The 13,334-nt window shown below is 41.1% G+C and overlaps 1 non-coding gene across 1 annotated transcript in view; it reads right to left on the bottom strand.

Annotated features, from left to right (window-relative positions):
- Positions 1-13,334, bottom strand: part of LOC100737115 — a 77,139-nt gene that overhangs the window by 59,515 nt on the left and 4,290 nt on the right. The gene's annotated exons all lie outside the window — the stretch shown is intronic.

Consider the following 13,334-nt stretch of genomic DNA (forward strand, 5'->3'; position numbering starts at 1 on the left):
AGTTGCACCTGCAGTATATGGAAGTTCCCAGGCTAGGGGTCAAAATGGAGCTGCAGCTGAGGCCATAGCAACAGCAAATCTGAGTCACATGTGTGACGTATGCCACAGCTTGCGACATCACCATATCCTTGACCCACTAAGTGAGGCCAGGGATCAAACTCACATCCTCACAGAGGCAACGTCCGGTACTTAACCCACTGAGCCACAACAGGAACTCCTGGTTATGTATTTGATACTGCTTTTAATGACATATGAAAGTTGTAGTTGCCCACATCCTTACCTGCACTTGATATTGTCTTTTTCATTTTAGCTTTTCTAGTAGTCATATAATGTTCTCTCATAGTGGTTTTATTTATTTTTTTAATTTTATTTTATTTTTTGTCTTTTTTTTAGGGCCCCACCCACGGCATATGGAGGTTCCCAGACTAGGGGTCGAATAGGAGCTATAGCTGCCAGCCTACACCGCAGTCATAGCCATGCCAGATCCAAGCTGTGTCTGTGACCTATACCACAGCTCATGGCAATACCGGATCCTTAACCCACTGAGCGAGGCCAAGGATCAAACCTGGGTCCTCATGGATGCTAGTCAGATTCTTTTCTGCGGAGCCACGATGGGAATTCCTCTCATAGCGGTTTTAATTTGTGTCTCTCTGATGACTAATGAAGTCAAGCACTGTTTCATATGTCTGTTTCTTATTGACTTATGGGGGCTCTTTATATATTATGTCTATGGCTCTTTATATATTATGTTTATATATTATGTCTATTAGTCCTTTGTCAGATTTACATCTAACAAATCATATACAGCACCTGGTTATTTACAGTCATAATGACGCCTTATAGTTGAGTAGCATTTGATAGTTCCCAAAATTATATTTCCATATACTATCTCTTAAGATCCTCACAACAACCCTGGAGGTAGAGAGACAAGGTATTATTATCCTAATTTAAAGAAGGGCAACCTGCCCAGGATTACACAAGAGACAAAGGAGTGGGAGGAGTGCCTTGGTCACATCACCAAATCATGGTCAGAGTTGTTTCCTTGTAATAGAATGATACAATCATGCAGTTCAGGAACTGGGCAATGAGTAAACCCTGCTTTACCAGCTGACAAACACACAGTATCTCACCGTAGGGCTAACTCTTGTTAGTCAATGCAGGCCCCACATGAATAGGTCAGTTGGGAAACCCAGACCTCCCCTTCTCTCCTCCTGGCTCCACCCCCCTCCCTGACACCTAGGAATCACCATGATTATGACCAGGGCTGATTACTCTGGAAGGTGCCACCCTAGTGCTGTAGTTCCTGGGAGCCTGGTGTCATGGCTACCTATGAAACATTCCAAAGTTAACGCCCTTGGAAAGCAATGCTCTCATCAACTTCCACTGCTGCCCACAGGATTTGAGCACAGTGTCCTTATACCTTAAACATGTACCCCTGTCTGAGATAATTACACCTCCGACTCAGACCCCAGCCCCAGGTGTCAGGGAGAGTCAGCTCCCACACCTTTGCTTGCCTAGGGATACAGAGGCCTCCTGAAAGAAATAATTTCGAGTGAGCTTCCTGCCCTCACGGTGGCAGCTATTGATGTACTTCCCCTTGGTGGTTCCACAAAAAACAAAGGGAAGTGCTCCTTTCCCCAGGGTTACACACTTAGATGAGTGCACCTGCAGTAGCTGGCTCAGGAACCCCAATGCTATGGTTCTTTGGACTCATTCACTCAGTTTCTTTCCCAGGGAACAAGTCAGATGCAGGAATAAACTGTCCTAAAGCCTTTACATATGTATGTATGCAGGTACTGATTTAAATGTTAACTTCTCATTATGGCAAATTCACCACACACACCTTAAATAGAGAACTGGGGTTATACCCTGTCTCCCACCTCAACACATCCCTCAGCTTTAACATTTATCAACCTTTGCCTAATCTTGTTTCATCGGTCTTGCCACTTCCACCTTTCCCTCTGGAATATTCCCTCTGGAGCATTTTCACAGTAGTCCTGGAGACCACAGAATTTCATCCTTAAACTATTCATTATATGTCTGTAATAGACAAAAGACTGTTTTCAAAAACACAATCACTGTATGCTTGTGACATAATATCATTATGACAGTGACAAAATTATTAGCCTTTAAATTAATAATTCCTACATCTATATCCAGTCTTTGGTCAAATTTCCGCCATCATCTCAAAAATGTCTATTTATAATTGATTGGTCAAATCAGGATCCACATACTATATTTCGTTGTTGGGTGTCTAAAAATCTCTTTTAGAAGTTCCCATTGTGGCACAGTGGAAATAAATCCAACTAGGAACCATGAGGTTGCGGGTTAGATCCCTGGCCTCGCTCAGGGTGTTAAGGATCTGGCGTTGCCATGAGCTGTGGTGTAGGTTGCAGACATGGCTCGGATCTGATGTGGCTGTGGCCAGCAGCTGTAGCTCTGACTCGATCCCTAGCCTGGGAACCTCCATATGCTGTGGGTGTGGCCCTAAAAAGCAAAAAACAAGCAAACAAACAAACACTCTTTTAATATATTAAACTAATTAATTTGTTGAGGAAATCCAGTCATTTGCCCTGGGAACTTTCCACATTCTGGGGTTAGCTGATTGCATCTTCTTGGTGGTATTTAACACTTTCCTTTCTTGTTCATTCTCCCTTCTCCTCATAAACTGATAGTTATGTTTATAGGCTGATTGGACTCAAACTGAAAATATTTTGGGGAGCGGCAAAAATACCTCATAGTGTTTTTCAGCTGCTCCACCTTAGCACGTGTGTGATATATAGTTGTTTAACTCTTGGTGATGTTAAAATTGATCAGTGGGTCCAAGTGTCATTGGCCTGATCCATCCATTATAACTCTATCCATCAATTTTTTAATTAATGATCTTAGGGGCCATTGATGATTACTATTTAAATTTGATATTTCTTTGAGTTTCCAAAATGATTTTTTAAAATCATTCCTTTGACATTTATTAGTTGGAATTTTTATTTTATTTTTTATTTATTTTTTTTCTTTATTTTTGTTTTGCTTTTTAGGGCTGCAGTCACAGCATATGGAGGTTCCCAGTCTAGGGGTCTAATCAGAGCCACAGGTGCCAGCCACAGCCACATCAACATCAGATCTTAGCTGTGTCTGGGACTTATACCACAGTTCACAGCAACAAGGGGTCCTTAACCCACTGAGCAAGGCCAGGGATTGAACCTGAAACCTCATGGATCCTAGTTGGACTTGTTTCTACTGAACCACAATGGGAACTCCTAGTTGGAAATATTTTATACAAAAAAGTCTTTCTTAACAACTCTTTGGCTACCTGAAAATAAAATTTGTACAAGAAAGGCAGAATGAATGTTTTATTCTCCCTCTTTGTTTACCAATTGCCACTAATGTGTAATTTAGCAACTTCCTAGAGCAATTTCTAAGTTAATTGTAAGTTCTTTCTTTTCTTAGTATCACTATAACTTGTGGATGTTAACATCACTGATGAAATAAATGATTTAGAATATGTTCTGTAGGCAATGGTGAACCAGCAAAGGCCATCCTCAACGTTCAAACATAAAGCACATCTGCAAATGTATCTAGAAATCAAACAATAAATTTACTCATTTTAGGAGGAATCCTTTCCCACAAAGCTAAAGCAAAAGCAAAATATCTAAACACAGCTAAATTTTTAGCTTGAACAAGGAAAACTTCCAGGATTCTGTACTTGTTCTCTGATTCTCTTCTTTCCTTTACTCACTTTGCTGGCCTTCGTCTCATGAATGAATGTCTGGTTGAGGCTAGAGATGCAGTGCCTCGGGCACACCTAAGGATTTCATCTTATGTAAATTACATTTATAAAATCTACATTTCCTGTAACTAGTATTTGCACTTTCATTTTTATAAAATAAGAGCAAGTAAATTTTCGAAATATAGAACACTGCTCTAATAAGTTAAAACTATTGTGTGGATGATGGAGATGAGGCTGATGAAGCACTGACCAGCAGTGGGAGAGTCCAACAGGATTGTCAGCGGATGTACCAAGGCCAGAATTGAATCTGCAAAAGGAGGGTTGGGTGTTTTGATAGGGAATGCATGAAATTGTTTGTTTGTTTGTTGAAAAAACTTTGTTTCCATTTGGTCCAAGGCTGGGGAGAGGGCTCCAGGGTGGTTAAAAAGTGACTACTGGCTGCAGGAAGGGGCTTTAGGCAGAAACTCTCACACCAGAGGGGCTCCTCAAAGGCCGCTGGGCTCCAGAGGCTCCTAGTCCTGCTTGAGGGTGAGCCTTTCCAAGAGATACTCATCCAGCTCAGCCTGGGGACCAGCCATCCTGCAGAAGTTGGTCAAGTGGTCTCCGATCTTTGCCTGCCCCTCTAGGACGTGGCTCTCCAGGAGGTCACAGAGGTGGGGGGTCTGCTCAGGCAGAACCCTGGGCATGTGGATCCAAAAGGGCATGGTTCGGGTTCCCTTCCAGGACCATGGCAGCTAAACCCCATAGCATCCTGGGTTTTACCCCACACATCCTGAGATGGCTTCTTTCTGGAAGAGGATGGAGTTGCCTTGCTGGTTTTGCATTTTTAAGAGGTGCTTGGTGCCCTTGCACTTCTCCTTGGCCAATTCTCCATAAAAAAAAAGTGGCCCACACCCTCTAGAGCTACATTGTTGCGGTTGAAATAGCCAGAGAGAGGCAGGTGTGGGAGGCCCCCTGATGGAGGCTGACCAGGCGGCTGACGGTGGCCTCCACCTGGCAAGAATAATTCTGACACATCTGGAAGCCCAAAGTTGATCCATAATAATGAGTCAAGCTCCGAAAATGATGTCAGCTGGTCACAGAGGCCGAGGATAGCTGAGTGACTAACTCTGAAAGTTTCGATTGGAAAAAAGTTTGGAGGGTGGTCAGAGGCTGGAGGAAGGGGTCTACCTGGGTCTGTTCCATTGAAACATTGTTGAAGCGAGGGACACCTGTGGGACTGCTGAGCGCACTGCCTGATGGGGAATGCATGAAACTGTTCTCGGCTGTGACATGCTGGTTTTGCTGTCAGCTTATCCTTCTATCTCTACTAGAAGGTTGGTTAGTTAGTTAGTTCCAGGAAGGCAGGAGCCATACATGTATTGTTCATTTACTCGCAAGCATCCAGGACCTGTTTGTTTGTTTGTTTGTTTTTAAAGAAAGAACAAGTGATGTATGCCAAGCAAGAGAAAAATCTACAGTGGCTTTCATCAGCGAGAATTATAATTAGCTCTATTTTTTAGGTGTATCTGTTGCACATTTTGATTCTGGTGTATTGGTATTATAAACCACTTTTTCTTTAAAAATTAATTTATCTGAGACAGAGGTAATACTTTTCATTTAGGAGTATTTTGAAAAGCAAACAAATTAAATCAAACTATCGATTATTCTATTCCTTAAGGTTAACATTTGAGTGTTTCTTCCTGTAATTCTCTATGTACATAATGAACGGTATTGGAATTATCTAGGACATATTGTTTAGTAACCCCTTTTAAAAGTTTAAATACCATGGGAGTTCCCATTGTGGCTCATCAGGTTACTAACCCAACTAGTATCCACGAGGATGCAAATTTGATCCCTGGCCTTGCCCAGTGGGCTAAGTATCTGTGGTGAGCTGTGGTGCAGTTTGAAGATGCAGCTCAGATATGGCATTGCTGTGGTTGTGGTGTAGGCCAGCAGCTGCAGCTCTGATTCGACCTGTAGCCTGGGAACTTCCATATGCCACAAGTACAGCCCTAAAAGGAAAAAAAATAAATAAATACATGGTTAATTATTCTCCTGTGTCACCTTCTCCCACAGCAGAAATTCTTTTGTTTGTTCTTTTAATTTTTTATTATAGTCAGTTTACAATGTTGTGCCAATTTCTGCTGTACAGTAAAGTAACTAAGCCATACATATATTTACATTCTTTTTTAAATATTCTTTCCATCATAGTCTATCCCAGGAGATTCGACACAGTTTCCGTTGCTATACAGTAGGACCTTATTGTCCATCCATTCTAAATGTAATAGTTTGCATCTACTAACCCCAAACTCCCTCCCCATTCCACTCCCTCCTCCCTCTCCCTTGGCAACCACAAGTCTGTTCTCCATGTCTGTGAGTCTTTCTGTTTTCTAGATAGGTTCATGTGGTGCTACATTTTAGATTGCACATGTAAGTGATACCATATGGTATCTGTCTTTCTCCTTTGAACTTACTTCAATTAGTATGAGAATCTCTAGTTGCATTCTAAAAATTTTAAGAGTAACAGGACCCAAATCCAATTTCCAAACATGAAATTCTGATGAACAGGACCACAGAGCAGTAATTCTGATCTGAATTGTGCTTATTAATACAAGCAGGCTATTCCATGGCACACACAGGTTCAAGATGGGAGATTAAGTTCAACAGCCATTCATTTAGATTTGGTTTGATTTTCTGCCAGTCTTATGACTGACTTAAAACAGGTCCTAGGACAGAGAATTTTTTGTTTGGTCGAGGGAAGCAGCAAAATAGAGGAGCCACCCCAAATTCCAGATGAACAGATAGAGTCAACATTCTCTTTACACCAAAGTTACCCATTTACTGCAGCAAAATTTGAACCAAAATGTTTAAAATGCCACCTAAGTTAGGTCAAACATCCTCTGTGGAAAGTAACCTGTTAGTATAGAAAGGAATGGAAATGGTAAAGCTGAAAAGAAGCTGAAAACAAAAGACCTATCAATAGATACATTTTGCTTCCAAGACTCTACACTGCGTACATGTCCTTATTCATCATCCTCAGAAGATGAATTGAAGCTGATTCAGTGTCACTTGCTTCTGCAGTAGTTTCCCAGGCATCTTAGCTAGGAGACACCCTGCCCCCAGGGTATTGAGGGCAAATAAATATTTCAAGCCGACTGACAATAGGAAAGAATTGTAGGACAAGAAACTACCTGCAATCCCTAGGTGGGAGTATCCTGGAAAGTGACGTGCTGAAATACCGACCCTTCCAGCTGGTTAACTCTGAGATTCAAGCATTTGCTTTAGTGATATGCACTCATCAAGGGAATATATAACAGCTTAAGGATTCAAGGATTTCACCTGCAGAATTGGAAGAGATTCAAAGTGAGTGCCAGGCATTACTGACTTTAAAAAGCTTAAGGAAAGAACAATGCTTAGGCCTTTTGAGTCATTAGGTGTAGTATATATGTGTTGTTTTTTGACCATTGGTATTCATTTCCTATTTTGGTGACAGTGACCCATTTTTTTTTTTTTTTCTTCTGGGGAACCACTCCTACAGGTGAACCAGAGGTGAAGCATCCAACTCATATTTGGCCAGTGACAGCAAAGAATGTTCCTAGTTCAGTAATGCATTAAGGGATGGGCAGGTAACCGTGTTGGTTCAGTTAATGAATCCAGGACTACTGGGAAGGATCTCTTTCTTGCTGGACTGGGACTGGATTGGATGTACACTTGAGGTTGTTGAGAACCGTATTGCTATCACATGAAGTCTGAGTATAAAGCTGATAAGAAGAGCTGAGCCTTCTCCCCCCCTCAACCCCCACAAAAGGCTCTCTCTTTTATTTGTCTGACCTGAAGTAGGCATGAAAGGCAATGCACTGAAAATTCTAATTCGACCCTTATTTTTGTAGGATGACTACAAGTGTCTAAATTAAGTATTTATAAGGAAGTTGATGCTTTATGATAACAGCAACAAGGTCTACATTTGAATAATTTATTATATGAGCATTGTAAAAGTTCTTCTATGGCACTGTAGAGTAAATAAAATAAATCTTTTCTCAAGAAATGTATAATCTACTTAGACAAGACCAGCATTAAAAAACAAAACCTTTTAGGAGTTCTTGCTATGGCACAACAAGATCAGTGCTGTCTCTGTAGCACTGGGATGTAAGTTCAATCCCCAGCCCAGCACAGTGGGTTAAGGATCAGGCACTGGTGTAGCTGCGGCATAGGTCACAACTGTGGCTCAGACCTGATTGCTGGTCCAGGAACTCCATATGCTGTGGGGTGGCCAAAAACAAACAACCAAAAAGAAAAACCCTTTAGACTGCAAGTGAATTGCAGACAGTAATGCATGTAAATATTCTGAATGGCAATATAAAGTACAAACAAAACTAGAACAAAGCATGAGAAAGAAGCTTTAGACTAAACTCCAAGTATTTCCATTTAATTCACAAGGCATTGATCTTTGTATCCTAGTCTTTTTTTTTTTTTTTTTTTTTTTGTCTTTTTAGGGCCGCACCTGAGGCATATGGTGGTTCCCAGGCTAGGGGTCTAATTGGAGCTGTAGCCTTCAGCCTTCGCCACAGCCACAACAACTCAAGATCCAAGCCAAGTCTGCAACCAATACCAAAGATCACAGCAACACTGGAGACTTAACCCACTGAGCAAGGCCAGGGATTGAACCTGCCTCCTCATGGATGCTAGTCAGATTCGTTTCCACTGAGTCACAACAGGAACTCCTGTATCGTAGTATTTAAGTGGATTCCTAGAATTGTATTTCCTACATGGATGCTTCCTGTGAATTACTGACTTGAATAGTCAATTGCCTATTTGATATATCCATTTATCAAATTCAAAAGACATCACAAATTTATCTTGTCCAAAAAGCCTTCTGCTCCAAACTTGTTTGTAGACACTGCCTTCCACATTTCAGTAGATGGCAACCCCATCCTTCCAGTTGCTCAGATCTAAAACTTTAAGCAGTATCTCTTTTCTTATACCTGTAAGAAAATCTTACTGGCTCTATGTTCAAAATTTATTTGGAATTTAACAACTTCTTACCACCTCCACTACTATCTAAATTATTACAATACTGGTCTTCCTTATCTTCTACCTCCTAAAATCTATTTACAAACCAGCAGCTGAAGCAGTCTTCTCATTTTATTGGGAAAAATCTAAAACATATAGAAAAATTGAAAGATTTTACAGTGATCCGTCTGTATACTCACTACCTAGAATCTACCATTTCTAAGATAACAAATCTTATAGCTCCTCTGCTCAAAATGCCTCAATGCCTTGCCTCATTCAAAGAAGAAAAGCCAGGAGTTCCTGTTGTGGCTCAGCAGAAATGAATCTGACTAGTAACTGTGAGGTTGCAGGTTCAATCCTTGGCCTCACTCAGTGGGTTAAGGTTCTGGCATTGCCATGAACTATGGTGTAGGTCATAGATGCAGCTCAGATCCTGCCTTGGCATAGGCTGGCAGGTATAGCTCTGATTTGACCCCTAGCCTGGGAGCCTCCATAAGAGAGAGAGAAGAAAAGCCAATTTCTTACCATGGTCTCCAAGACCCAGCATGCTCTGGTCCCTACAACCATCCTTCCCTCTCGTCCATTACTTTTCAGTCATACTGGCCTCCTAATGAGGCCATCAAATGCAGCGAGTATTCTTGCTTTAGGACTTTTGCACCTGCTTTCTCTTCACTTGGGATTCTCTTCACCTTCCACCACAAATTTGCATGGCTTGCCTCTTTCTTTGGATCACCTTATCAGAGGTTTTCTCTAACTCTTCCAAGTATTAAATTGAACAATGTAACTCTAATGTCATCCTACCAGGCTGTAAACCATAAACTTAATATCATTCTGAGGTTTTAAAAATATATATAAAAGATCAGTAATTTCACATGGTTCAAGCTAATGAATGAGCAGAAGCACCCTACCATTTTATTTTTACCTGATTTCCAATATGCATAATAGCACTTCTCACCATCTTATGTACTGTTTGTATATTGTCTGTAAGATCTCAAAGGGGAGTTCTCTTGTGGCACAGCGGGTTAAGGATCCAGCATTATCACTGCTATGGCTTGGGTCATTGTTGCGGCTCAGGTTCCATCCCTGGCTTGGGACCTTCCACATGCCATGGGCATGGCCAAACCCCCCTCCCCGCAAAAAACAAAAACAACTCCTCAGAGAGAAAGAGTCCATATTTTGTCCACTGCTGTGTATTCAGTGTAAAACAAGTACTTTGCCCATGGTTGGCACTCATTTATTTAGAAAATGAATTCTTTTGGAGTTCCCATTGTGGTGCAGTGGTTAACGAATCTGACTAGGAACCATGAGGTTGCAGGTTCTATCCCTGGCCTTGCTCAGTGGGTTAAGGATCCGGTGTTGCCATGAGCTGTGGTGTAGGTTGCAGACGTGGCTCAGATCCTGCATTGCTGTGGCTCTAGTGTAGGCAGGTGGCTACAGCTCCAATTCGACCCCTAGCCTGGGAATCTCCATATGCCGCAGGAGCGGCCCTAGAAAAGTCAAAAAGCCAAAAAAAAAAAAAAAAAAAAAAAAAAAAAAGAAAGAAAGAAAGAAAAGAAAATGAGATGAGTTCTTTTTTCTTTTTTGGATTTACCTGAGTTATACAGAAGTTCCTGGGCTGGGGATCCTGGTGCCAGATCCTTAACTGCTGAGCCACCAGGGAACTCCTAAAGATTGATTTCTTTACACTTATGTCAGAGTGAGCCTTTAAAAACAGAGTCTGGGGAGTTCCTGCTGTGGCACAGCGGGTTACAAACCTGACTAGTATCCATGAGGTTGCAGGATCAATCCCTGGCCTCACACAGTGGGTTAAGGATCTGGTATTACCATAAGCTGTGGCGTAGGTTGAAGACACAGCTTGGATCCCACATTGCTGCGGCTATGCTGTAGGCTGGCAGCTGCAGCTTCGATTCAACCCCTAGCCTGGGAACTTCATATGTCGAAGGTGCAGCCATAAAATACAAAAACAAAACAAAAACAACAACAACAACAACAAAAATAGAATCTGATCATGTCACTCCTACTACAAACCCTTCAATTCATTTGTATTGCTTTCAAAAGATAAGAATTCTTACTAATAGGGATCCTGCTGTGGTGCAGTGAGTTAAAGATTGGTCATTGTCACTACAGTAGCTCAGGTTTCTGCTGTGGTGCAGGCTTGATCCCTGGCCTAGGAACTTCCGCATGCTGAGAATGTGGCAAAAAAAAAAAAAAAAAAAAGAAAAAAAAGAGAAAGATAAAAAAAAACAAAAAACAAAAAACAAAGAATTCTTACCAAATCTATAAGGCCCTTCATGGTGGGCTAGTAGTTCCCTAGACTCATCTCATCTATCTCCCTCATTTCTTTTTTTTTTTTTTTTCTGTCTTTTTAGGGCTGCACCCATGGCATAGGGAAGTTCCCAGGCTAGGGGTCAAATCAGAGTGGGAGCCACTGGCCTACACTACAGCCACAGCCACACCAGATCGAAGCCTCATCTTCGACCTATGCCACAGCTTTTGGCAATGCTGGATCCTTAACCCACTGACACCAGGGATTGAAACTGCATCCTCATCAATACTAGACAGGTTCTTAACCCACTGAGCCACAACAGGAATTCCCTCCCTCATTTCTTTTTAGTTTCTGAGATTCTGCTTGTACCATCATAACGTCCTCTGTTCTTCCTTGCTCTTCCTTCATTTCTGTACTGCATTCACTCTAAGGTAGTTTTTTTTTTTATTTATTTTTATTTACAGTGATGTGTTAATTTCTGCTGTACAGCAAAGTGATTCATACACACACACACACAACATTTTAGAGATATTATTTCCCACTCTGGTTTAATAGGACAGTTAATACAGTTTCCTGTGCTACACAGTAAGACCTAATTGTTTATCCATTATATATATAATAGTTTTGGTCTGCTAACTCCAAGCTCCCAATTGTTCCCTCTCCCTCTCCCCTCCCTCTTGGGAACCACAAGTCTGTTCTCTATGTCTGTGAGTCTTTTTCTGTTTTGTAGATAGGTTCATTTGTATCATATTTTAGATTCCGCATATAACTGATATCATATTTGTCTTTCTGATTTACTTAGTATGAGAATCTCTAGTTGCATTCATGTTGCTGCAAATGTCATTATTTCGCTGTTTTTATGGCCGAGTAGTATTCCATTGCGTATATGTACCACATTTTCTTTATCGATTCATCTGTCCAGGGACATTTAGGTTGTTTCCATGTCTTGGCTATTATGAATAATGCTGCTATTAACATAGTGGTGCATACATCTTTTTGAATTATAGTTTGTCTGCATATATGCCCAGGAGTGGGATTGCTGGATCATAGGGTAGTTCTATTTTTATTTTTTTTTGTTTTTTTTAATTTTTATTTTTTTTGTCTTTTTGCTATTTCTTTGGGCCGCTCCCACGGCATATGGAGGTTCCCAGGCTAGGGGTCGAATAGGAGCTGTAGCCACTGGCCTACGCCAGAGCCACAGCAACACAGGGTCCGAGCCACGTCTGCAACCTACACCACAGCTCACAGCAACGCCAGATTGTTAACCCACTGAGCAAGGGCAGGGATCGAACCCGCAACCTAATGGTTCCTAGTCGGATTCGTTAACCACTGCGCCAAGACGGGAACTCCGGGTAGTTCTATTTTTAGCTGTTTGAAGAAACTTCATACTATTTTCCATAGAGGCTGCACCAGCTTACCTCCCACCAGCAGTGTAGGAGGGTTCTCTTTTTCTCCATACTCTTTGAGGCAGTTTTAAATCTCGGCTCAGAGCATCTCTTACAAGGAGAAGTCATTTTTAACACCTCACATTAGACTGAGTTCCACTTTAACACCTTCACACATCACATACCTACTCTTAGTAATACCTATTGGGATTATAAAGTTAAATCTGTATGATCATTTATCTCCCTTACCAGATAGTTTGATGACAGAAAGAAACACAGCTTTCTTTTTACTTCCCATTTTAATCCCTAACATTTAAGAAGGATCTGGCACATAGTAAGAGCACAATGCTCATTTAAAAAAACAGACCCTGTTGTATTCCTAGGTTGCTAGTGCCTAACTGAGGGCCTGGTATACAGTAGATGATTAAGTTTGCTGAATGAATTGTAATATGAATGATGTTTTATTACTCATTTATAGTGAGTATACAATGCAGAAGAGCCATTACTTGATTATCTGTGATTAGGAATTTATATATAAATTTTATTTTATATAATAAATACAAATTATAAAGTTAAACTATATAAATATAAATGACACCTACATAAAATTCCAAATTCTCCCCTCTCATCAATTTTCCTCACCACTGAGATGAAGAAAGTTAGTTATACTTCTCTTTCCTTCATTTGCTCTCTGTGGAGTAAAGAGTGAGCTGCTCTGGCTGGAAGAATCCACATGGAGCCTGAATTAGCCATAAGTGAGATCTGGCTTCTGAACCAATAGACCATGGTATTCTCATTTGAATAGCTAAGATGATTAGAAACTTTTTTTTTTTCCAATTCAATGAGGAGCTTTGCACTCTTTTTAAGGGCTGCACCCACAGCACATGGAAATTCCCAGGCTAGGGGTCGAATCAGAGCTGCAGCTGCTGGTCTACACCACAGCCACAGCAATGCGGGATCACAG

This window comes from Sus scrofa, chromosome 13 (assembly GCF_000003025.6).
Source record: "Sus scrofa isolate TJ Tabasco breed Duroc chromosome 13, Sscrofa11.1, whole genome shotgun sequence".
NCBI lineage: Eukaryota > Metazoa > Chordata > Mammalia > Artiodactyla > Suidae > Sus > Sus scrofa.